This window comes from Lissotriton helveticus, chromosome 7, assembly GCF_964261635.1.
Source record: "Lissotriton helveticus chromosome 7, aLisHel1.1, whole genome shotgun sequence".
Taxonomy (NCBI): domain Eukaryota; kingdom Metazoa; phylum Chordata; class Amphibia; order Caudata; family Salamandridae; genus Lissotriton; species Lissotriton helveticus.
Window position 1 is genome coordinate 1,609,458,609 of NC_136068.1, and position 22,796 is coordinate 1,609,481,404.

Here is a 22,796-nt window from a genome sequence, read left to right on the forward strand (position 1 = left end):
GTGTTGGTTGAACCGAGTAAAGCGTGCCGGCAACTAATAGCGCAGTCCACGTAGTATCCCAGCCAGAAAGTTGGGCTCCGGGTCGCGTTCCGTACTGAGGGCTGCAAATGCCTGAACCGCTCGTCCTGCCCACTCTGTGTTGTTTCGTACAGTTAAATGTGCCTCAGTGAGTCCGAAATTTTACACATCTGTGTCAAGTTGTAGTTTTTCTGTTATGACAAAATAATCCAGGGCAGTTCCTCCACTGCGCTGAGTCTACGGGGGTCGCTTAGATCTCCTCCTTTGTAATTTTTAGGTCTCGGCCTGCGTAAGCTGCGCTTGCGCAGTCTCGCCGGTGCGATCTTATTTTTTTTAGTGTGGGGCTTAAACCCGCCCCTCTTCTCCATTGGCTGGCTTCCTAAACGGAGGCCAGCCATTGGAGAAGAGGGGCGTCTGTCCATTTAAGCCCAGTCTTTGTGGGATTTGGGGGGGGTGTTTCTTAGTTTCTTTCTCTCCTCTTCCCATTGGCTGGAATTTTACATTCCAGCCCATGGGAAGAGGAGAGAAAGAAAAACACGCTCCCGAATCCGAAAATCTCGGGCCGTTTTGGAGATTCATTTCTGGCCTGCGAGCGGTTAGGGCAGTGCAGCGACTGCTGGCTCCGACTGAGGGATTTATTCTCCGCTGTTCCCCGGATCGTGCACGTCCCTCCACCCTCACCTCCCCGGACCCGCCATGGAGCGCTCTTTGGTGTTAATCTCCTCCACCTGGCCGAAGTTGGACTGAGAGCCCGAAGTGGATGCCTGCCTGTCCCTGTCGCCGAGGAGAGCGCCATTGGACTGGGATTGGTGGTGCCCGTGCGGGTGCATGCCATTCAAAGGGCCCATCATGCCGCCCCCGGGGGCCCCGAGTCCTCTGCCCAGGTGGTCTTCGCTCCTGGAGAGCATGGCGGCGTGCTGCTCGAAGCCATTGGGGGAGAGCATCTTGACGTTGGCCAGGTGCCCGCCGGGGCCGTAGGAGATGCCTGCCTGCTGTGCGAGCCCCCCATCAGCTCCCTGACCTGGGAGTGGGACAAGCTGTGCAGGTTGCCCAGGTTTTCCATTGTAAGTTCCATGGCGCGGAGGTGGCTGGCTCTTCTCCTCCGCTTCCCAGGGTATTTTGGATTCAGAGCGGGGGCATCGGTTCCTGCTCCGGGCACTCAATCCAGCATGATTTGACGAGGTTCCGCCCTGCCCGCGGCTCTGGTCCTGGATGTCGCCCTGCCGCTGGCGCCTCCTGCGGGTTCTCTCTCGGTCTGTGCACCTCCAGCAGCGGGGCTCAGCTCAGTGCCGGCGTGGCGGGGCTGCTGCTGCTGGACGGCTGCACATTGCATGAATCCCAGCCCCACCCACAGCCAGCCTGCGCCTCACAAGCAGCCGCGCCTGTTGTCAGTAGCTCGCAGCTCAGCCGGCACCCATGCACCTTTCCTATCACTCCGTCCCTCTAACGCTCCCGCCTCCCACGCCCCCTCTTTCGCTCTCGGTCTCTCTCCCTGACGCCACTCATGCCCCCGCCCCCCTCCCACGGCTACCTGTCCCTTCTCCTTAATCTCGTCCCGTTGTTGTGTTTCCCTGCCTTTCCCAGCCCATTCCAACCCCAATCGGGCGCCTATCTCCACTCGCACAGCTCCTTTAATCCCAGCTCCGTTTGCAAGCATCCAGTTGAGATTGGCCATCTTTCTCCTGTTTCCTCTTTTTACCCTTCTTTTTGCCGCTCTTGCTTATTTTCGTGCCGGTGCAGCCTATATCATTTCACCTTCCGTCCAACAGGCAAAAGTGTCTGCGAGAGGAGATCCACCGGGATGTGCTAGTGACTGGGGAATACGAGGCGAGCGAACAGCCCCGGGTTAAGTCCCACTTGAAGGTAAGGCCCGATGGGGTGGAGTGTTCTAGGTTCACGCAGAATTAGTTCATCAGACTCCGGAATTGAGTGACAAGTTGTGGACGACTGAACGCAACTGAGCCCATGGTATAATGCTTCAGGAGGCAGAGAAAGCCTCAACTCACATACCTGATTATTGTCAAATGCTTTTCTATCCTTAGTCAGGGCTAACGAACAGCTGGAGGGTTGAAGGGTTAAAATAAACAAGGGAAGAAGATATAGGTTTTTAACTTCAACCTTATGATAACACCAGACTTTCTGTCCTTGCAAAGTTGACGTTCTTTGCATAAATAACCATTCCAAGAATATGTAAGTCTTCCAAGTGTTGCCTCTGTTCCATGGTTGTGATCGTTTTTTTCTTGCCTCTGTTCCCTGGTTGTGATCGTTTTTTCTTGCCTCTCTTCCCTGGTTGTGATAGTTTTTTCTTGCCTCTGTTCCCTGTTGTACTGGCTTTTCTTGCCTCTGTTCCCTGGTTGTGAATGCTTTTCTTGCCTCTGTTCCCAGGGGCGTTACTGGGCAGAGGTGGGCGTATGGTGAGGGGCAGTGGGTGCCCAGGGCATGGACGCCAGCGCACCGGCTGACCTGGACTGAGGGAAGCAAAGGATGAGCTCTGGGATTTGGTGATGGCCTCAACCCATTTGTAAATAAGAAGAGTCCCCGGGGTGAGGGCGTGTGTGTGTCTCTAAGGCTTTATGTGTGTGTGTGTGTGGCTTTGTGTGTGTGTGTGGCTCTGTGTGTGTGGCTCTGTGTGTGGATCTGTTTGTGTGTGGCTGTGTGTGTGTGTGTGTGTGTGTGTGTGTGTGTGTGGGTCTGTGTGTGTGTGTGTTGGGCTCTGTGTGTGTGTTGGGCTCTGTGTGGCTCTGTGTGTGTGGCTCTGTCTGTGTGTGTGTGGCTCTGTCTGTGTGTGTGTGTGTGGCTCTGTGTGTGTGTGGCTCTGTCTGTGTGTGGCTCTGTGTGTGTGTCTCTGTCTGTCTGTGTGTGTAGCTCTGTGTGTGTGTGTGGTTCTGTGTGTGTGTGTGTGGCTCTGTCTGTGTGAGTGTGTGGCTCTGTCTGTGTGTGTGGCTCTGTCTTGGTGTGTGTGGCTCTGTGTGTGTGGCTCTGTATGCGTGTGTGTGTGTGGCTCTGTCTGTCTGTGTGTGTGACTCTGTCTGTGTGTGGCTCTGTCTGTGTGTGTGTGGCTCTGTCTGTGTGTGTGGCTCTGTCTGTGTGTGTGGCTCTGTCTGTGTGTGCGTGGCTCTGTCTGTGTGTGTGGCTCTGTCTGTGTGTGTGTGTGTGTGTGGCTCTGTCTGTGTGTGTGTGTGTGTCTGTGTGTGGCTCTGTGTGTGTGTAGCTCTGTCTGTGTGTGGCTCTGTCTGTGTGTGTGTGGCTCTGTCTGTGTGTGTGGGGCTCTGTGTGTGTGGCTGTGTGTGTGTGTGGGTGTGTGTGGCTCTGTGTGTGGGTGGCTCTGTGTGTGGCTCTGTGTGTGTCGGTGCAAATGCAATAGGTCTCGCATTTGCGAGAGATTAAGCTATTGGCATTGTAAATGACAATGCCATTTATTTATATGTTTTAAAAACAAAAATAATGTCATGAGCAATGCCAATAGCTCTAACTTTAACAAAGACCATTGCATTGTAAATGCTTGTTAGTTCCTACAGCCAAGTGTGTTGGACCGTTCAGTGGGTTGTAGTCAGGCGGGCAACTAGAGCCAAATTTCGGGGGTGGGGGGGCTGAAACATATTTCGGGGGAAGGGAATAATTCTTCCAACCATAGACAGAGTGACTGAAAGAAGGGGTGAAAACACAACAAAAGCTTAATTTACAAGTAAATGGTCTTTTAAAGACCTTTTAAGTACTCAGGTGCGGCTGCAATTAGATGGTCGCCAGCCTGCGAAGTTGTGTCAGCCCGGGCTGACACACAAGACGGGGGAGGCTGAAGCCCCGTGAGCGCAATGAGTGTTGCGCGCCTGGTTGTAGTGCTGTTAACACGCAGGCTGTGTAGTTTTTCCTTTTCTAAAGCATTTCTCCACCAGAAGCAATTAACGACCCATTCATACTGTGACCTGGGCAGCGAGCCTCTGACTTATTAGCCGTGTCTCAATGCCGTGCTGTTCGTTGATTAGGGTGGGTTGATAGTACATAGCAGACAGTATATAATGGCCAGCAAATATTCCGTGTATATAGTCTTCCAGTTTGGCCTCTTTACACAGTATATGCCTCCAGCAGTCTGCCTCACTGAAGTGATGTTTTCTACTTTTCTTCTGTAAATCTATCCGTGGGCAGCAGGTCCCAGGACAGCCTCAGGTCGAGATCAGCTCCTGCGGTGTCGCCCCCACTTTGGTAGCCTGCGAGGTCTAGGGAGGCCTGTCTGTTTCATACCTTGAAGGCGTACTGCTTCCAGGGCGTATGTTGCTCTAACTTTTGCCCTATAGGTAGGAGCGTCACCGCTTGAGGTCTGTCTTCTCGGCCCGGGCCTCAAGCGTCACATCATGTCTTTCCCCAGCCAGATCCCGAGTCAGTACCGATTCTGTTTGAGGTAGTGGGAAGGTGGGGGACAGCACTGATCCTCACTGCCCCTCCGCCGACTTATCCTTCTAATTTTCTGGGTGGGCCCCCTGCCAGGCTGATACCTCCCTCTGTCCGCCTCTTTCTCGCAGGGCCCTAATTCTTCAGGTCTCCTCACCGATCGGCAGGGTTCAGGTCCCCACTTCAGTCCCAGCCAATCCTTTTTTTCTCGCTGCAGCTCTCACCTCAGTGCCCTGCGGTGGTCGCACGGTTCCGTCAGCCTCATGTCCTGCGGATGAAGTCTCACTCGGCGCAGGCCGCGCACGTCAGCCTTGGCACTCGCATCGAGTCCCTCGCCGTCTTGCAGGCACATCCGTCTCCACTTGAGGCCCGACTCCTCCCTGCCACTCTAGGTCTTCTGCACCACTCTCTATTCCTTGGCCTCTCGCTGCCTCCGGCCCCGCAGGTGTGCAGCGCCATCCTTTTTGGCAGGAGAAGGGCCACCGGGGGCCTCATTCTTTACCCCGGCTCACTGCCGGCACCAGTTGGTCGCCTGCCTGGTCTCTTCTGGGGCCGAGTGCCTCTCAGTGACCCAGTCAGGCATCTACACAGCAGCTCTCAAGAGGGATGCGTCAAATGGGACCTCTGTTCGGTCCTCCTTATTTGTCCACCCTGCAGGATGGGCATCTTGAATTTGGATCTTTTAACGGGCGAACAGCGGAGCTCTTTAGACTTCATCTGCTCCGGGCGCCATCTTGGCAAGTGTAAATTTCATTACAAGACCAGAAGCTACATTATGCATTATCTTTTAATGCAACTCACAAGCAGCCGCACCACATCACAAAGGATAAAGTTCTAGAGTTTACATAACACAGGATAAAGGATGTAGCCAAGAAACAGTCTGCCTCTTTTAAAAGCGGCTCGCAAGCAGATAAGTCACTGCCTTTTACTTCTCGCTTATTTACCTTTGTTTGTCTTTTAACATGTAACATTTTATTAATGGAAAATGCCTATATGTAATAGTTTTATCATATAGTATTTTAGTAATCGATCACTATATGTAATCCTCATGTAATACCTTTCCGTTTTACCTGCTCTCTCGTGGTGGCGCTGGCTTCCCCCCTCCCACCCCCTCTACCTCGACTTCCAATTTATGGTTGTCTCACCCTTCTCCCCCCCCCCCCGATGGCTTTGCCTTGATTTCTTCCACGCTCTCATACCTTGTCGCCCGCTCTCCTCCTGGCCCGAGCGCCGGGGATAATCTCATCGTTTAAGTCTCAGCCCTCCCCAACTTCGCTTCGCCTCATCAAACGCTCGCGCACAGATGATCCTCCTCATTACGCGATCGGCCAAATATGAGTAAGGGACCTTAGCAACAAAGACGTTGCGTGCGCCTGCTCCTGATTTCATTTCTCTAACTTCGCGGCGTCTGGCTCGAGCGGCTTACTGACAGTTACTCTGCTCTTTCCCAGCTGCTGTCGGAGGAGTTTCCTTTACCGCTTATTGCCTTAAATTGATTATAAAGCAATTTAATAGGGCTCTAGCATAACCGCTTCCATTTACCCTCATTTCTTAGCCTAACCCATTCATTTACCATCATTTCAACAGTTTATTTACACCAAAAAAAAAGAAAAAAAGGGGGCATAACGAGATCGCTAATTTAAATACAGTTTTACCACAACAGATAGCCTTAAAAAATTATAATAATAATCTAATAATAACACTCTCATAGAGACCCTGTTTAACATTCTCATAGAGACTTTCCATTAAGTTCTCTCCTTACTTAATCTTTATTTTTACCCCTTTTCTGTTATTATATTAATATTAATTCCCTTAAAACCTCTCTGTTCGAGGACTAAGCATCACTATGTCTGACCTTGAATCGGATGATGCTACTGCTAGCTCTCCTGCGCCAGTAAGCCAATCTCTTAAAAAATTCTTACATCAGGAGATTAAATCCTGTATGCTGGTAACCCTGAAAGAGGTTATGTCCTCCAAAAGACCGCTTGATGTCGAAGAACCCCCCCTAACCGCATCAACGGCAAAGGTCCAAAAAGTCAAAGCACTGTGATATACCTTACAAAAGCACTACTGGAGGCCCTAGCGCCTCTCCTGGATCTGGAGGTCCTAGCACCTCACTTTGCATGGGAGGCCACTGCGCCTCACTTGACCCTGATGTCCCTCGCGACACTTCCTTGAACGGTGCCCATGGCGGCACAAATCTGAACGGTGCCCCTCGCCGCACACTTTGGTGTAGTGCTAACAACAACTATGATGATGACTTTGACTCTACATCTTCTGAGAACGATGTCTCAAGGTATATTGACGACGAGTTTGTCTTCGACCTAGATGAGGTCGACCCTGACTTTAATTCCTAACCTGACCCTGAACCACTCTCTAAAAATACGATTCTGAACCCTATCGGAGAAGAGATGTTCTCCCCCCTTAACATCTCTCGCCCTAATAGTTCAAAGTGGTTCCCCTAAGAGAATGTTTCCCGTTTTGTCTCCTGCTGGCTAAGGAACCTTCTTGATATAGACACTCGCAACACCATGAGATCCGAATCTCCCAGACCTACTATTGAAGAGAAGGTGTGCCAAACTCCCAACCTAGACCCCGACCGTATCAAATTCTTGTTCAAGCTCGGGAGAGACCCTAGGAAAGGTCTGGAGAGAGCCCTTAAGGGCTGTCAAGATCGTCTTTTAGATGTGCTCGGGCCACTTATTAGAATTCTGGACCTGGCTGAGCAAGCTCACCTCTCCTCCACTCCCTTGAATGTCAACCTCATTCGTGGTTGAAGCCAAAGAGCACTTGTGCTCCTTGGTAACGCCAATTCCAGCCTCAATGTTGAGAGGAGGAGATCTATTCTGACCAAGATTAACCCCAAACTGGGAGACTTCAATTCAATTCAATTCAAAGATTCTTTATTCGATGATTAAAAATCACCATAAAAGCACACATATATACATAAGTAAAAAAAGCATTAAATCATTTACAGAATCTCATTTATAGTAATTAATATTGCTATCATACAAAAGGGAAGGGAACATGACACGTTAAAAAGATTAATAACAATTTTTAAAATCATACTTCCCCCCTAGTTACCCTTAAGCGGACCGCCACTTTAATAAAATTCATTATACAGCACAATGTAAGAGGGTCAGATGCTTTTTGTAGATAAGTTAGTGCCTCTTTAGCGTGTTCCAGATTGGCATGTTTTAAAATTTGCACTAGGAATCTGCGCCTAGGCATAGTAAAAAAAGGGCAGAGTAATACAAAGTGAAGGGAATCCTGCGGAGACCTGTTGTCGCAGCCGCAGGATCCCTTCTGCTCAATTGTTGTTGAGAACCCTGCTGGCGATGCCAATAAATATGGAAGTAAGTTAAGTCTAAAGCGGCACATCAAAAATCTATCCTGGGCATTATGCATGAGGTACAAATATGGCTCCATACCCTCCACGCTCTTGACCAGGTTATGAGTCCTCACTGTCCTTTTAAACCCTTCCGCCTCAGCTCTATGTTGTGTTTTCTGCTCTAAAAAGGCTTTCTTTACTAACAACTTGTGCTGGGCTTCAATTGTTGCAGGGCTAGTAAAGAGGTTCCCATAGCCTAATTCCTCCAAGGTACTCTTCACATGCTTAAGCCATGGTATTCTCATACATTTGTCCCTTTCTAAAACATCATTTAAAATTTCTCTGGTTAGAGACGCATCAGGGTTGACCCAAATTTTTAGCCAGGCCATAATTGGCCTTAGATTTACCAGATCTTCTAAGTAGGGCCTCCCTAGTTCCCTATGTGCTATATAACTCGCAGTACTTGGGGGTACCCTCAGGACGGTTCTTAGGTATTTATTTTCCTCCCGTTGGATTTTTGCGATATTGGCAAAGCCCCATACCTCTGCCCCATAAATCACTTTGGAGCAGCATATGGAGCTATACAGGTTCATTACCTGTTCGGGGCTCCATCTACCTAACCTCCTACCATAGCTTGCTATTGCCCCATTAGTGGCGATCATTTTACTGCAGCGCTCCTTGACCAGGGAGTTAAATTGTAAGCCGCCGTCGAAGACTACACCTAGATAGGGAAATGTTTTAACCTCTTCTATTATGTGGTTGCCTATCGTGTACGTAAATTTAGTACAGGGTTTATTGCCAGCCAGAAGCACATACGATTTTCCCAGGTTAACAAAAAGGTCTAGGGAGCCCATGAATCTGACAAAACCATCTATCAGAGTCTGTAAGCTCCTAGGTGTGCGTGCGAGCAGGACCGCGTCATCTGCATAAAGCAGCACAGGAATATGACGCGGCCCCACCTTTGGGCAATCTGTCTTTAAATTTAGCAAAAACTGCTCCAAATTATTTATGTAAAGGGAGAACAAAAAAGGGGCGAGAATACAGCCTTGCCGATCTCCGCTCTTACAGGAAAAAGGATCGGTCAACCCCCCTCTCTGTTAAAACGAACCTTAGCCGAAGTGTCACTGTGCAGTTCCCTTAAGATGTTAATTAGGCCACCCTCTATCCCCATAAGAGACATCATAACCCAGAGTTTCTCCCTATTAACATGATCGAATGCCGCTGCCAGGTCCATGAACCCCATATAGATGGATGCATCGCTGGCCACGGTGTATTTGGCTGTCAGCATATAGAGGTTCAGGCATTGATCACTGGTGGACCTCCCCGTCCTGAATCCATATTGGGTATCCGAGAGGGTATTGTTTTCTTCGGTCCACTCAGTCAGTCTATTAAGGATCGCCCGTCCCAGGAGTTTGGCAGATACATCAATCAGGGAAATAGGGCGATAGCACTTAGGGTCGTCCCTGTTGCCCTTCCTTAAAATCGGGACGATTATGGCCTTGGACCAGGACGATGGCAAGCCATAGGAGATGGCAGTATTTATGACCCTGGTCATTATTGGGGCCCACAGTTCTACGCAGCTCAGGAACAGATCAGGGGGGATTCCGTCAGGGCCGGGGGCTTTGTTTTTAGTCAGTCCCTCTATTCCAGCCGTGATCTCTGTGATGGAAAATGCTACTGTAGAGACCTGATGTAAATACTCAGGTTGCTCCTCAATAGTTCCGGGCTCATAGTTATACAGGCCCCTATAATGAGAGACCCACTGTTCTGGGAGGATATTAGACCCTATCTCCGGGGTGTTGTTTTCCTGGAAAGTAGGTTGATTGATAATTCTCCAGAACCCGGACATATCCCTATTTTCCCCTGCTTCTCTTAAGTCAGCCCACGCTTCTCCCTGTAGAGCAAATTTCCTCCTCTTAATCTCCCTCTTATAATTCTTTCTACACATCGTAATTTGTTGAATGTCCCTGGGAGACTTAGATGAGAAGGAACCCTCAGAGAATCCTAAAGGACTCCTTTTTGGGGAGGATATGATTAAAATATGTATCAACCTTTACTGCCCTTGACAGGGCCCAAAACAACCTCAAAAGTGTCTTTAATTCTAACCTTTTTGGTCAGGCCGGGAGAAGGGGTCGCTCTTCCGGTCGAGGCTACCAACGACCCTTCTCCACCTTCAGAGGAACAGGTAGAGGTTTCTACCCACCAAGACAACCTTTCTACCCCCAGAGAGGACGAGGTCCGAGAAACAGAGGTTCGAGAGGACGTGTTACTCCCAACACCTCCAATCCTGTAAGTAAGTCTCCATTTTCCTTCTTCTTCCCCTCCTCCAATGGTAGGGGGCAGGCTAAAGCACTTTTAGCATGTTTGGGAATCCCTTACCCAGGATCCCTGGGTTCTGGAGACCGTTCTGGGCTTCAAAATAGATTTTGTAGAGATCCCCTTCCAGTCACGGTTACCCCAACCCTTTATTCTTTCAGAGGAACAACAGAAGATCATGGAAGAAGAAATCCTTTCTATGCTCCAAAAGGGCGCTATTGTAGAAGTTCCCTGGTCTCTAGCGAGATTCATAAGCACACTTTTTCTGGTCCTAAAAAAGGACAAGGGATGGAGACCCGTTATAAATCTCCGAGAAGTCAACACATTTTTGGTTTATCGTCACTTCAAAATGGAAGGTATCCACCTTCTCAGAGATCTCCTCCTCAAAGGAGACTGACTGGTCAAACTGGACTTGAAGGACGCCTACTTTACCATTCCCATGGCAAAAGATCACCAACCCTTCCTTCAATTTTCTTGGAAGGATCGTCTATTCCAATTTCAAGCCCTACCCTTCGGGCTCTATTCTGCCCCTTTGTTGCTTCACCAAGATTATGAAGACCATCGTTTCTATCCTGAGAGAAAGGGGCGTCCGCCTCATCATCTACCTAGACGATATCCTTATCATGTCTCAAACCCACTCAGACCTCCTCAGAGATCTCAATACTTCCATGAATCTGATAGAGAGTCTCGGTTTCATTATAAACAGAGAAAAGTCCATTCTCTCCCTGCAAATCCCTAGAGTTCCTTGGCTTCACTGTAGACACCTTGGAATGTCTTCTCCTCCTCCCCGCAAAAAAGATCGCCAAGATCCCAAAGGAGATCAGATCAGTGCTGAAACAAGAATCTCTAACCCTTCGAGAACTATCCAGACTCCTTGGCCTTCTTTCCTCCTCCATCCAAGCCATTTTTCCTGGGCCTCTGAATTATCGCGCGCTTCAGAGAATAAAGAGGAAAGCCCTCAATTCAGGTCTTTGGTATGGAGACCTTGTGACTCTGGACCCGGACACCAGAGCGGAGCTCTTTTGGTGGCTGGAGAACCTCGATGCCTGGACTGGCAGGGCTATTTTCGTATCAGCCCCGGATTTCATCCTAGAATCGGACGCCAGCCTTCATGGCTGGGGTGCACGCTTGCTAGACCAAAACACCGGCGGGGTTTGGACCCTGGCAGAATCCTCTTATCATATAAACTTTCTGGAGCTCACTGCCGGTTTATATGCGCTTATGAGCTTCAAACATTCCCTTCAAGGGAGGTCCGTTGTTCTGAAGATGGACAACATTTCTGCCGTGGCTTATATCAATCGACTCGGCGGAACGAGATCTGCAGACCTCTCCAATCTAGCGAAGAAACTTTGGATGTTCTGCCTAGAACACAAAATCTCTCTCAAGGCAGAATACCTTCCAGGGAAATCAAATTTGTCTGCAGATTGGAATTCAAGATTCCTCCTAGACTTCCCCGTCTGGAAGCTCAATGTGAGCGTTTTCAATACCCTCTTCAATTTTTGGGGTCCCCTAAACGTGGACTTATTTGCCAGCAGACTGACCTTTCAATTACCAAACTACTTCAGTTGGATGCCAGACCCAGGCGCTCTTGTTGTGAAAGCATTTCTCCAACCCTGGTCTCATTTCCTCGGTAATGCCGTCCCTCCCTTTGCCATGATTCAGAGGGTCCTTCAGAAGGTCAGGATGGAGGAAGGCTTTCTGATCTTAATAACCCACTTTTGGCCGTCCCAAGCATGGTTCCCGACAGCCCTGGAACTCGCATGCAACATTCCCTACCTGATCCCAGCAGTCAGAGGCCTGGTTTCAAACGCAGAAGGGGAAGAACATCATCTTATCCTCTCGGGGAATTTGAACATTCTTGCCTGGAAAGTGTCAGGCAATCTAACGAACTGTCTGGACTTTCGTCGACAGCTCTCTCCCTTTTCGATGAATCCTGGGCCCCTGGTACACACATTAGGTACAACAGCATTTGGAGAAAATGGGTTTGTTGGTGCTTGGAAAGGAGTCTGGATCCCGTGGAGACTCCTGTCGTCAATATTGTGAACTTTCTTTTCGAACAATTTGACAGAGGACTCTCCTATCGTTCAATTAATTGTTTTAGATCTGCAATCTCTGCTGGTCATTCACCCATCAACGGTAAATCGGTAGGTAAAAATGTTATCATTTGTAGAGTCCTCAAGAGTATTAGGCTAAGGAGACACCCTAGACCTAAGTACCAAACTGTGTGGGATGTTAAAGCTATTATTCTAGACCTTTTCTCTTCCTGGCCCGATAACTCTTCCCTTAACAGGAAATTTCTCTCCTTCAAACTCGCTACCCTCTTATGCCTAATCTCCTGTAGAAGAGTCTCTGACATCAAAAGCTTAGATATTTCTAATAGGTGTTATGATATGTTCGGTGTTAAGTTTGAAATCCTTAGGAGGACTAAAACCATGTCAGATTTTATTTTTTACCCTCGTTTTGACCTTTTCCCTAAGCTTTGTGTGGTAGCCTGTATGAAAGAGTATGACTCTAGGATGAATGATCTTCGCCCTAGCGGTACTAATCAACTCCTGATTTCCTTTGTTAAGCCTTTTAAACCTGTTGCTTCTTCCTCCATAGCTAGATGGGTTAAGTCAACTATGAGTCTAGCTGGTATTGATCTTTCTAGATTTCAGGCACATTCTATTAGAGGAGCTATGGCCAGTAAGTCCTTTTGGTCTGGTGGTAAGTTGGACGATATCCTGAAAGCAGCAGACTGGTCAAATGCTAATACCTTTGCTCGTCATTATTGCAAGCCTATCAAGCATATGTCTGATGTTGTCCTTCGGGGCTACCAACATGCATAATGTAGCCTCCGGTCTTGTAATGAAATTGCGATTCTCCTATTAACATGACCAGAGAATCTGGATTTCATTAAAGACAGGGAGGCTGACATTATCCCTACCTCTCCTCCCTTTCACAATGTTTCAATCTTCTAAATTACTGTTAGCTTTATTGTTAACATCAGTTGATAAGTTTACTATTTTAATCAATGCCTTTTGTGAATTTTTTCTCTCTAGGCTTGTTTTTTCTCTTGGACCTTATGTCCTTAAAATGGTTCCTTAACCTGTTTTGTCTCCTTTCTAGGTAATCCTGTTTAATGATCTGGTCATGTTTCCTGATAAGGCTCCTGCATTTGATCCTTCCCTTCTGAATTCTTCTCCATTTTCAAGTTCAAGTTGGATCTCGCCATTTGCTGAAATTTTCCTGCTGCGATTCTTTTAAAAGAGGCAGACTGTTTCCTGGCTACATCCTTTATCCTGTGTTATGTAAACTCTAGAACTTTATCCTTTGTGATGTAGTGCGGCTGCTTGTGAGTTGCATTAAAAGATAATGCATAATGTCAGCCTCCGTGTCTTTAATGAAATCCAGATTCTCTGGTCATGTTAATAGGAGAATCGCAATTTACTCGGGTGTAAAGTTACTACAGCATCAAGTAGTAAATTTCACCTTTTGTGCAATTCACAATTTCAGAGTTGGAATGTACTACTAGGTGTACACTTACATGTCTCGCTTTAAATCTGTGAGTGGTACCACTAGTAACTTTTCACACGTAGGCACAGATTTCCCAGGACAGTGGTTCCTAACCTTTTGACTTCTGTGGAGCCCCACTTAATCATTACTGGAATCCAGGGACCCTGGATGAATTATTGGACCCCCCCTCTCCACTGAGTCATTACCCAGGGACCTTGGCCTAAGCATTTCAATGAAATGAACCTCAAACCAATTCACAAAAAGTACAGAAACAAGCATTAATCAAACAAATACACAAATGATTAAATATTTTATTTCATTTACAAATATGTACAGAAAATCACATTTTCAATTTTAATAGGAAGGCTAGAGCTTTTCTAAGTTCAATTAGGCGACTCATTTTCAATACTATATTCTTTTTGACACACTTGCATTCTCCCCTTATTCAATCTGAGGATACTAACTAATTTTTTTGCCTCGAATTTCACGTTTAAAGACCATTTAAAAAATTTCAATTTTGCTTATTTATGTACGTACACTTTAATGATCTGTTTATATTATTTCATCTTCCTTGCAGTCGTGGACCACCTGAGTAGGCTTCTCGGACCCCCAGGTGCCTCCGGACCACACAGTAATACAGTGAAAACTCTACAGATGGACACAACACAGGTTTTATAAAAATAAGTATTCTTCATATAGACTTAACACAAGACCACACATGACAAAAATCCACAATACTACACTTAAGATTACTTAAAAGATGATTCAAGTTGCATAGTTCAAGTTGTTGGTAAATTTTCTCAACAAAGTACCTGGATGCATAACGCAAAGTAAACAAAAGGCTCGCAAAAGGGGAGATGCGTCCGTTCCCTGATACGGGGGAACGGTTGCGTCCTGCCTCAATGCTTGTGCAGAGTAGGGGACTCGTCGTGAGCCTTACCGGAGCGAAGGTGATGCATAGATTCTCGGCTTGCGGGCCCGTTGCGGTGCACAAGATGGCGCCTTGATGCAATGCGATGACCCGGTTGCGATGCGAGAAGATGGCGCCCTTGATGTGGCGATGCGATGACGATGCGAGGACGCCCTGGCAGCCTTGTGACGACTCTGTACTTTGGAGCCACGACAGGCCCTGTGACACGCTTCTCCGGTGATGCAATGGCGACTCTCTTGTTGTATAGCGTTTTAGGACCCTAGTGTAATTTTCCCGATTCATGCCCTTATATAGGTATAATTCACATTACCCTTATATAGGCATAGAAATCATACCCATATTTAGACATAGCCCATGCAGTCCTAATACAGGCATGGCTACTTCTACTAGTTCCAAAAAGCCACAATGATTACTTGGAAAACTCGGCTTCAGCAGTCCAGGACATCCCCTTTCTTGAATATTGATTTGTCCTAGAATTCATGGCGTTTTCACAGAACTACCGTTCTTTGGTGACGTTATTATGTCCGACTTTACGTCAAACCAGGCACCTTCAAGGTATATATATGCTCACACTTGCACTAGCAAACACACGGTGGTTTGGAGTAGTTCGACTATCTACTTACCCGACGCAGCTCACTATAGCAAGTGCCGAAGGAAGCCGACCCTCCAGCTGACGCACTGACAGAGAGGCTGCCTTTCTCTCGCTGAGAATCCAGCTCCAGTGTTTCCAAGCTCCCCTTGCAGGGTGTTGGGAAATCGAGTCCGGAGTCAGAGATACCAGACCTCCTTCATTCTAAACCAAGGTACGGAGCTGATTAGACCCTAAGATAAATCTTGGATAGATTCTTGGTAAAGAAACTAAACTTATGCACTTACTTCTTCCCTCGTACTAGACTTAGGTTAGGTACATCAGGGTAGGCGTATTTTAGAAACACCAGTTGAGTACTTTTAGTCTTTGTTATTTATGTATGTATCTTATGGCTTAGAAACCATACCATGCTTTTACAGTATTATTTTATAATACTCTTCTTGCTGTACGCGTTATATTTTACAGCCAGTATTATGATTGTAGCAGTTAATTTCTTCTGCATGAGAAAGAAGACTGTGCAATAAATACTTTTATTGAAAACGCCCATCTCCCTATTTCTCTGCACCTCTGGTGAAACAAAGCATGCACGGTTGACTGAGTGAAATATCTATCTATTGTTTCCACGACTCTGAAGAGACGTTTTATCTTGGGGAAACAAAGTTGTCATGTTTATGCGGTTGTCAGAAACTAATCCCTTCTTGTGTATTCGAGAAAGTTTCTAGTGACCTCTGAGCTAGCTGGCTCTCACAATCAAGTCTAATATATTCGATAGAGACCTAGTCGACCTAAGTCCTACGTCAAATCTATAGGATATATTATTCCAATGCGCAGAGCCTATTGGGAATATAGGAACTACACTACATGGTGCCCAACGTTTGGTAAGGCACTAATTTAACGCTAGATACTAGAGTAACTCAGTCGTGCTTTTCACAGAGACCCCTTTTTCCCGTAAAATACTCCAATAGACGTCTGGAGTGGGTTAAAGGATAAAATATCCGCCATAACTGAGTAGGACGAAAAATCCTATGTATTAGTTTTTGGTTTGTTCAACGTTGAAGGATACAGTGTTCCAAAATATTGTGCACCTTATCTTTGTTTCCTTGAGCCTTGGGTCTGCAAGACTTTTCAACAAAATGTCGGATAGCGACACTGAGAACGGTGGACCGGCAGGCAATAACGCAAAAGGTGGAACTGCAACTGCAACCCGACGGGCTTTGACGTTACAGGGTTTAATGAAGACGATGCGGATGCTATAATCATCCTAGAAAATTTAAGGAAAACCATAACTATAAAGCTTATAACAAATGGCCTATCATCGAGAGGTGGTAGGGTAATTTTTGTCATAGAGGCACATGAATATTGGCAGACAGAGGTATTCTACTTATGGATTGTCTTCCCAGAAGCAAAACGAATTGCACAACTGAGTAACCCTGCCAATTTTGTAAAGTACAATAATCAGATGTACCCAAGATTGTCAGTCTGAGATTGATACACTCGGTGTGCTATAACTGGAATGACAAAACTGTATTGTCTTTATGTGTCTCTCTTTTTTTTGTGGTGTAGTACAATTTGATTTATTTATCCCATTCTGTCCATTGAATTCGTCATTGATTTTTCTTATGATATCAGGTTCAGTTGTATTAGAAATTGTTAGAAGAAAAGGTTTTTTGCTTTCTTCCCTTTGTTTTTATTAGTTGTAATATGGTAACACCATATTTTTTAAAATTGTGATTGTCATTGTTTTTATGAATAATAAATTTATACCAGCCTTTTTATATATGTATTGGTTTGTTTTATAGTGTTTAGATGTTTAAATATCCAAAGTTAACATGTGGGCTTAACGATTAAACTGTGCCAAGGGAAACATTCTATTCCACTTCCCAGAAGCAAATCCATTAACACATGTGTTCCATTTCTACAAAGTAGAGGAACCTCCAACGGAATACGTTCCTTTCGGGGACAGTGAAATTCCACTAACTTACCAAGAGCATCAGCTCTGGTTTAAAGGCGCCCTACAACATCAAAATCACATTACCAGGCTCGGTCCACTAGGTAGACCAGGAGCAACATGACCGGTACTAGCCAGCTATACACCACATTCTGCCATTGAACGAATGAGAGGTCCAGAACTATTAGTTGAACTAAAACAAATAATAAAAATACATAGACAATTGGTTCAATATATCATGCGGACTCAAACAGTCCAACCTCCTATAAGGATTCCACAACAAACCCCTTACAAGGGGAACACAAATAAAATTACACCACAGACTATACAATCAGTCATTGGTAAATTGCCCGCAAAACGGGAACAAATTCCATTATGGACAGCTTAGAAAATTACTCAAATAGAGGCAGTATTACCTGATAGTACACCTCACGAAATACACAGAATTTTAACAATCTGTTTACCAATGGGGATCGCACCACATTTGGAGGACTGCGACACTTGGGGTACAGTCTTTGCTGCAATCTACACAAAAACACATGGTGTTCCGTCTATGGTGGTAATACCAGACTACCTGAAACAGATTCAAAATTAATTCGGGTCAGAGCCTGCTTTAAATCTGGGTATGAAGTTACTTAAAGATTTCAAACAGGTCTCAGCTATAATATTAGCTAACATAATGTAAATGTAAATGTGTGGGTGTACTTGTAAAGCGCACTGCGACTCCATGGAGTATCCTGGCGCTGAAGACCGCTGGGGAACCCGTCCTGGTTTTCCCTGTGAGATGGTCCCTTTCTGGGTATCTCCAAGGTGAAACCAGGCATCCCCAGCGTCTGTGGGGGGCCGTTGTAGAGATGAGGCAAGCTTAATGCCCAGAGTTGCCGAGTGTGTTCCCTGGTTTGAGTAGGCACGGAGGCGAGAATTATCGAGTCCGTTTTGACCCTGGTCCACTACCCTGCCGCGTCGGGAATTGAACCCTGGTCCCAGGCCGTTCTCTGCTTACGGGTCTGCCGCCTCTAACCAGTGAGCCACACCACTCCACCTCAACATTAAAGGTGAAGCAGCATCCGTGGCGATCCGCCAAAAATTAAAAGAACTTGATGTAACTGAGCAGCCATATGAACTGGCCAGAATAATAGAAAAATCCTATGAAGAACTAGGTAGAGATAGTTTGGGTGGGAAACCAGTTAAGCCCCAACTAACAGAAAGTCCTGAAAAGGTCTTTATTAAAAATACTCTCACTACTGCTAAAAATAAGTGGGAAAATACTAGACAGACACTTCCTAAAGAGAAGCGTTCTCAATCCCGAGGTAGGTCTCCTCAAAAGAAGCCCTCTGAAAAGAGGTATACATTCAGGAATAGGGATAATTTGAGAAAACCTGATACATACCAAGATACTGATACACGTTTCTCTCGTATCTTTCAGACTTCCTCACAGAAATCGGTAGCAGAGGACGGTCAGAACATAAGGAAGAACGCGTGAAGTCCAAAGACGATCAACACGTTCCAAAAAATAAGAAAACCCAATTCACCAAAAATAAGGTAGCAGGTCTAAAAAAAAATCAGACATGCCGAGGATCTTGAGGACACAACTCAAGAACGGGAAGTGGGCCCAGACAATGTTGGACAGCGCAGCGGAAGTTACCATAGCTCGCAAGATCCTGAAGGATCATCTGGAGACAGTGGACTTGAATGAGTACATTCAAGTTGAAACTGCCGATACCAGGGTTAGAGTACCCCATAAGTTATATGAAGTAACACTCCGGATGGAGGGGGGCATAATTAGGAAAATAAGAGCACTCTTTTGGAAGAAGCTCTCTCAGGGTTATGACATTCTTCTAGCTGAAAAAGACTGCCCACCAAAATTTGTCAGGGAGTGCCCACATGGTGAAGACATCATTTGCCAGCCTTCTCTAATCATATTCCAATTCACTTAAATTACACAGTAATTACACTTAAGCAACACATTACAGAAGCCAACAACCACTGAAGAAAAACCACCCGTCCCAGCAAGGCCTGTCTGGATTCCAAAGATTGGGGATCTAGTCAGAGAAAAGATCGTGGATAAGAAGGAATTTGGGCCTTCTTACAGAAAACCAGTACCTGTACTAGCAATCCACGGATCAAGAACAGTGTTACTGCCGCCCCTTGCTGGAAGAAGGGAGAACCGGTTTGTGTCCATCGATCTGGTAAAACCACATCATGAGGCCGATAATAAGTAGTAGGCACAGTGGACTCCAAAGATGTAGCAGATGACCGAATCTTGCTACTATCGAAGAGGTTCAAACTGAGAGACTCATCACATTTGAAGAATCCACAGTAAACAAAGAATGACTATGCAACAAAGCCATGGAACTTGTGCCTCTGGAAACCCAAATAACAGTTCGTCAAGACACTCCTGTCTACAATGATATAGCCTCTGACTATACTAATATGACAAGGGACCAAGCAGCTCCAGCAATTTCAAGTAATCCGGATGTAATACCAACAATTGACAGAACTGCCTCTGGCTATTTCATCAACTTTGATACGTTTTCTGAGGATCCCAGTGAGCCTGAAACAACGCCAGCAAATAAAACTTTTAAAGACCGAGTAACAGTTCTTTTTCAGCAACTAGAAAAGACTTGTCTGGTTTCACCATGGGTTGAATTTTGGATTGTGTTAGGTGTACTTTTTCTCCTACTTTGGCTCATTCTTGTTCTAAGTTTGGGAAAGCTGATAGATGGAAAATATAGTAAAATGGACAAAGCAAGTAAGAACATCAACTTGCTCCTGAAACCACACAAACCATCTCATCGTGAACAAAGAGACCTGTCACCAGTGAACATCACAGCCGTTCCTGGTGGTATAGCATAGGACAGAACTGATTATTACATTTGTTGTGCGGCGAGCTGCTGAAGATTCCACATCAATTCACGGTTTCCTTGAGTAACTTTGTTTCACCCAGCACATTTTCTGATGATTGGGACTTTGAGACTGTTAATAATATGATGTCAGATTTTGAGATGTCCGCAAAATTTACAAGCCATGAATATTTAGAAGGTTCATCAGATTATCAATCAATCAATCAATCAACAATTTGTATAGCGGGCTATTCACCCAGTAGGGTCTCAAGGCGCTGGGGGAGGGGTTCGTTACTGCTCAAAAAGCCAGGTCTTGAGTTGTTTCCTGAAGGAGAGGTGGTCCTGGGTCAGCCGTAGGTGGATGGGGAGGGAGTTCCATGTCTTGGCCGCCAGGTAGGAGAAGGATCTTCCTTCAGCGGTGGCTCTGCGAATGCGTGGTACGGCAGCGAGGGCGAGGCTGGCCGATCGTAGCTGGCGGGTGGGTGTGTAGAAAGTGAGGCGGCTGTTGAGGTACTTCGGCCCATGTCGTGGAGAGCCTTGTGTGCGTGGGTGAGGAGTCTGAACGTGATCCTCTTGTTGATGGGGAGCCAGTGCAGGTCTCTCAGGTGGGTAGAGATGTTGCTGCGGCAAACAAATGTATTGTTACAATCACTATGGTCATCATTACTTGCACAAATCTGCAAAGCCTAGAAATGTTTATACTTATAATCAATGGGAACATTGTCCAACGCCACCAAAGGGTAGTTCAAAAACATTTCATGAAAAATTTCCGTACTTCTCAAGTTTCAATACCACAAATCCGGAAAAGTTTTACTTTAAAAATGTTAATAAGACAGGAATGAAATGTATGTTAACAAATACAAAGCAAATGTATTCAGCAGCCTTTTATGCCCAGCTGTCCTCGTTAGGTTTCGACTTCTGGAGTGACAACATAGAAACAAAAACTGTTTGGGGCTCAAAAGACTGGCAAGTACAGGGAATAGAAGCTTTATTTCGAGCCTGTATTATTCCTGAACAAATAATGTTTTTAAATGACACTGTTCAACAAACATCCTGTCTTGGCCCAGCCAAGATAAAAGATTTAAACAAACCGTCCATACCTGTACCTACAGCTGATAGCAAAATTCTTTGGAAGGAGGGGTCGACGTAAAAACAATTTTACTTAAAAACAGAACTGATCCTGATTGGCGAAAAATGGTTAATTTGGCCCACAGACACAAATAACTGTCAAGATAGATTCCTGAACAAGACACAAGGGTTTACAGTAACTAGGCCAGACCCAAGATATCTCCAGAGACAGCATCCAGGGATAGTAACAACATACAGTGTAGGAAAACTATGCCTCGAATGGCTACAAAAATCTACACTTACACAGAGGTTAAACAACACTTAACTTTACTTAAAGATGGCGTTGATTTGAGAGACTTCCTACTAGGGCCTCATAAACCACGTCATAAACGTTTCATATACGCCGATATCTATGCTGCTTATAATGAGGCATGGAAAGTCACGCAAATGGAAAATGCAGAACAAATACGAGAAATTGATCATATTAATTTAGAGAAAGCTCTCTCTGCAGTCGATAATGGGTTAACAACTCTGTCATCCAGAATTTATTCTTTGGACAGCATTGTATCTTCTGCCATAGACGTAATGGAACTGGACTTGCTCATGTTACAACATGGACAGTCTCAATTGCGTTCTATAATGCTGCTAGGCTGGACGTTACAAAATCTTCGTTCAGGCTATGTGCCTTGGCGTCTAATCAACACCACATCATTGTTTACTGGATTTAACCTTACAGATAAACAAATCTCTTTGGCACAAAGGGGAGCCGACTATACGGTGCTGAGCATAGAAAAACTGGAAAGATTACCATTGACCGTTTCTGAGAAATCAGCCATAGAATGGCACCATTGCGTTGCCAGTGACAATTTTCCAGTTTCAGTATTGCTTGAAACACATACCAGCAGGCCTGTATGAAAGGTTGGGTAAAGAATACATTAAGTCAACCTGGGATTTACCATACACACACAAATGTTGGAGTGGGGAAAAATATGTATTTCTTAGTGGTACACAATGTAACAGCGCACTAAGCGGTACACTTTTATGTCAGGGTATTAAATTACATGGAGCCTGTGATGGTTCTTCGACCAACTTATCCTGCCACCTGTAAGGTTCTCCGACAGCAGTGATAAATCCAATTTTTAGGCAGCTTTCCAATGGAAGCTACATAATGTTGAATGATCATAGCTGTTGTGGAATGATGCCAGGAATTGCCTCTCATAAGTGTGTCAGCCAGGGTCACTTGTTGTATGCAAGTATTGTTTCCTAAAGCAAAGACAGACGGGGAGTCGCCGTTATGGCCTTCACTGAACATCTCTTCTATTCGAATTTGATACTTTAAGCAGAATTAAAGCCATTCTTTTTTAAAAAACGGTGCCACTGACCTCGTCCAAAGAGACATATGATCTGCAGGTTGCAAGGTCCTCTGCAGAGATACATGCCTTATTATCAACAAACTGCCCCATACATTTCGCAGAAATGTTAGGTCGTATCTTAAGCATGTCTGATACCAGTGGTATTGTACATGTATTTAAGATGATTTTTTCAGGACTGTTAGCTCCTTTTGAAGCCGTCCTCGGCATATTTCCAAACTTAGTGCACTCGGTGTTTGGCAGACTGCCTCTCGTTTTGGGACTCGCAGCAGGAATTTTATTTTTGCTACTTCTGCTTCGATATGGCAAGCCAATCCACCAAGGACGCCCAGATTACCATTGAGAACACTCTCCTGGCAATGAAGTGTCGTAAGCGCATAATCCAAATTTTGGGCTTGGCTCGTTTAAGACAGTTGAATACCACATGGTTTCTTTCATTCAGACCAATCTGGCAAGATTGCATCTTACCTGTTCTACGATGCCTGCTATGTGGAGAAGGAT

General features: G+C 45.7%; 1 protein-coding gene and 1 long non-coding RNA gene across 2 annotated transcripts in view; one reads left to right on the forward strand and one right to left on the reverse strand.

Annotated features, from left to right (window-relative positions):
* The window catches only part of LOC144770589 (uncharacterized), a 244,735-nt gene extending 231,336 nt beyond the window's left edge, over window positions 1-13,399 (forward strand). Inside the window, exon 3 of the long non-coding RNA XR_013598945.1 lies at window positions 13,160-13,399. This is a non-coding gene — a long non-coding RNA (uncharacterized LOC144770589). The remainder of the gene's footprint in view (window positions 1-13,159) is intronic.
* The window catches only part of LOC144770588 (voltage-gated potassium channel KCNC1-like), a 1,394,341-nt gene that overhangs the window by 892,185 nt on the left and 479,360 nt on the right, over window positions 1-22,796 (reverse strand). The window lies entirely within an intron of this gene.